Below are 4,521 nucleotides of genomic sequence, written 5' to 3'. Positions count from 1 at the left end.
CACCAAGCGCACCCGCGCTGCCTATGCTACCGCCCCTGCGCTAAACTGCCAATACAAGAGCGCACCCGCGCTACTCTAAGACCGCACCCGCGCTGTAAATTCGAACAAACAACGCACCCGCGGTGCTTACAATACCGCACCCGCGGTATTGCTTTTTAAGAAAAAATCGGGCATCCGTCAAACACAATCGAAAACTTCATTCTCAAGAAAACCCATCTCCATTTTCGAAATCCCTACTCCAAACACAAATCATACACCAAAATTTTGTTCTTCTTTCAACAAATTCATTACTACAACCTAGAAATCTTCACTCATTCCATCAAATACCTCATTTCTTTCCATCAAATTCAAAGTTCCAACCTAGGGTTGAAAAAGGGGATTCAAAATTTATTCAAGAATTTGAACAAAACTTTGTTTTTGTTCTTCAAGAAACAATTCAACACACCCAAGGTGAGCAAATTCTATCAAATTTGTTGCTAATTTCGAAATTTGTTGTTAAGGAAGGAAATTATTCATTTTGTGAAGCATATTGTTGATGTTGGGAATATTGTTGATTGAGTATTGTGTACATTATTGAAGTGTGAATATTGTGAGTAAAAGTTTGGGGGATTGCAATAATCTTGTATTTTGAGAAGTGGGTTGAATTAAAGTTGTGTTGAGAAGGTGTTCGACATAATGCCACTAAAAAGAAAGTCATCAAAGGGTGCTTCATCCTCATCAAGGGTGAATTATGATGCGACTCGGTTTTATGATGAGAGGGCAGAGGAACAATATGGGAAGATTTTTAATAGAAGCATTATTAAGGAGAGAGGATTTGATCTTAGTGCCCCTAATACTCAAATTGAACAAATGCTTAGGGTTCGACAGTGGGAGGAGTTTGGAAGACAACCACAGGATGCTGTCATATCACTGGTGAGAGAGTTCTACGCTAACTTAAAGGTTAGATATGATCGGTTAACGGTGTTTGTGAGAGGAAAAGAGGTAGCATTTGATGCACATACAATCAACACGATATATGGCTTCCCTCAAATCATGCATGACGAGTATGAAGAGTACAGAAATGAACATGTTGATTATAACAGTATTCTTCAGACTATATGTATACAGGGAGCCGAATGGCGAATGAGAGACAATGTGCACTTGAGCCTAGCAAAGTCTGACCTCAAGGAAATGGCCAAATATTGGTATTCTTTCATTTCTGCGAGAATCAAACCTACAGAACACACAATGACCGTTATCAAGGAGAGGGCCATCCTCACTTTTTGCATCATAACAGGAAAAACAATTGACTTAGGTCGATTGCTTCAGAATTCAATTTTTGATTATGCAACTGGCAACTCTCCGAGTGGACTTCTCCACCCCTCTCTCATCACCATATTGTGCCAACATGCGGGAGTGATTTGGGCTCCGAATGAAGAAGTTCTGAAGCCGAAAAATCCTATTGTGATAGCTCAGGCATTTATGGGAGTCAGATATGACCAAGCTGCAGCACGTAGAGCTCAAAGGGAATTCAATCAGAGGGCTGCAGAGAGACGTGACCAAGCCCAAGCTCAAGAGCCACAGCCGCAGCAAAGGCATAGGAGAAATAGGTTGAATCAGTTGGAAGAGGATATGCGGGTACAACGCCAAGAGATGGATGCTTTTCGGTATAGGACCGATACATTCATGGATTACATGATGGATTTCACTACGGTGTTGGCTCAGCAGTTCCCTTCTGCTTCCACTTCTAGGCATCCATTTCCACCTCCTCCACAGTGGCCACCTGTCTACCACCCGCCAGAGTTTCAACCACCCCACCATGATGACGACGACGAGGATGATGGCAATGACCACTGATGGTCGTTGCCCAGTGTATGTGCATTTTCCTATTTATCATGCCTATTTACATCGAGGACGATGCACATGTTTAAGTTTGGGGGAGTTATTTTATTTTATCTTTGTGTGTTTTGTTTTAATTTATTTAGAGTGTTTATTTGTTTATTTGTTTATTTGCTTTTGTGCGTTTATTTACTTAGTGTATTTTTGTGTGTTTAATTTTTTTGGTTTATTTTGTGTGTTTGTAGTATTTTAGTCATGAAATGTTTAATGAATTGGCCAATGATTAAAATTTTTTGGAAAAGCAATGTCATGCATCAAATTCATGTTAATTGACCACTTCGAAAATTTAGAGAATAATCATGAGATTTGGTGAGTTTGAGACTTAAAATTTTTATAAAACTTTGTGATTTTTATTTGACATTGAAATAAAATTTTTGCAAACATATAAATGATTTAGGCAATCTTTGAAGTTATTTGGGCCATGTATATTATTCATAAACTTTCATTTGAAGCCCTTTTGAGCCTATATGAGAAAAGAGTTGTGTTTTTGAAATTCCTTGGAAGCCAAGCACATTTCTTTTAAATATATATGTATTTGGTTGATGCATTGAGACACCATTTTCACGATGATTAGAATTATACTCTTTGATGGTGAATTGAGATTTTGTCTAGAACTATCCAAACATCACTCGAGGCGAAATACGGACAAATTATGATTTAGGAATGATTTAGGTGATTTTTGGATCGATTGAGCCTTTCAAGCTACCAAATAAATTAATTTATCATTTGTCACCTCTTTGAACTTATATGAATTTGAATGGCACACGTAAATATGTGTGAAAGACCCCCATTCAAATAATTTTTCAAGTATCCCGCAATTACCAACCTTTTGAATATCTTATACAATTAATTCCTACCTTCTCAAGGGAGTAAGAATTCGAAAGAAATTGACTTTCTCCTACAAAAGAAAAATGAATAATGATACATTGTTAAAGATTGGAGAAAAAGGGGAGAAAAAGAGATGAGATGAATAAAGAAAAGAAAAGAAAAAAATGGAGATCAAAAGAATTATTGGAGTTAGCAAAAAGAGAAGAAATTCAATTTACTCCCTTATTTGAACTCCTAAACTTTATTTGTAGCCATGAACCGAGGCCTAACATTATAACCATTGAAAATCCTATTAACCTAGTCATAGTTGTCCAATATACTAGTGGAGAGTGATTGGGAGGATCTAGCTTATGGACAATCGATAAACACTGTCATTGAGTAAGAATTTTGATCAATTTTTCACACACCTCATTGCATCAAATAATCATTGGGTATCCATTTCTTGAATGAATATTGTTTTGAACCCAATTTTTACCGAAAAAGACCTTGTGATATATGTTTGTAAAAATTTGAAATCAATTGATAATGATTTGAAACATGTTTGAAGAGATTTGAAGTCAGAGAACGAACCAATCACATGATTTTATCCGGATGAACAAGTGGTTAAATTGATTTGAATTGTAAATGCATGATGGAATTTTGAAATTATGTTGAGGCCAAGTTCTTTAAAATATTTCATGACTTGTTTGTTGTTGTTTGATTGTTTGTTTTTGTTGTTTTGTTTTGCTCGGGACTAGCAAAATCTTAAGTTTGGGGGAGTTTGATAAGTGCAATTTATTGTACTTTTATTACTTGTTTTTTTACTTGGAATTTTGTGATTCTTGAGCAGGTTTTATTTGATATGTTGTTGTTTTTGTTATTGTAGTTTGGAAGCTTAGAAACGAGAGTTTGGAATGATAAAGTGATGAATTAGAAGGTGCAAGGGACAAAGATACACGAAGCACTACCGCACCCGCGCCACACCAAGCGCCGCGGCCGCACTACCTGCCGAGAAGACAACGCCCCCGTGCTGCTTACACGAGCGCCCCCGCGCCAACTGCCGAGGCATGACCGCACCCGCGGTCATGCAAGCGCCGCACCCGCGCTGTCAACTCTGCAGCAAGAGATTTTTATGCGAAAGGACACCGCACCCGCGGTCCTTATACTGCTGCACCCGCGGTCATGCACAAACACCATTCCGGAAATTAAGAAACTTTGTGGACTTTGAACAAAAGAAGGGGAAAATGGTGTGCTACGTGATGTATCTTGTCTAGAGTATAAAAGGGTCTCTTTATTATCATCTAGGGTAAGGAGAGAAGCTAGAGAAAGGGTGGAGGCTACAAAGAACAAGATTGAAGATCAAAATCATCATCTTCAACAAGTTCTTGTGCATCTTGGGACAAAATCTTCATACACTCCAAAACTCTTGTTCTAAGTTCTTTCTTCTTTATTTTTAATTTTATTTTTGATATGTCTTGTTTAATATTTATGTGTTGTTGTTTTATTTTTATTATTATGAACTAAATCTTAATTCTAGAGGGATGATGGAACAAAACTAGAAACCATGTGTTGAGATTCATGATTTATGCTATATAAGTTGTCTTTGTTGTTCATTTGTGTTTTTCCAATCTTAATGCTTTCATTTTATTGGCCATATCTTGAATGATTTGTATGTTATAAATTATCACTTGAAAAAGGAAATTTATAATCAAGAAAGGGAAAAAATACATCGATGGTATTTATATAGTTCGAGAGGACATATTTTGCTATTGAAGCAATAAAAAGAATTTAGTGCTTGTTGTTGTGTTATTTAATTATCGATTGTTGACGGATACA

The sequence above is a fragment of the Primulina eburnea genome, chromosome 13 (assembly GCF_022965805.1).
Source record: "Primulina eburnea isolate SZY01 chromosome 13, ASM2296580v1, whole genome shotgun sequence".
Classification (NCBI taxonomy): Eukaryota; Viridiplantae; Streptophyta; class Magnoliopsida; order Lamiales; family Gesneriaceae; genus Primulina; species Primulina eburnea.
This window is presented reverse-complemented; position numbering follows the sequence as displayed.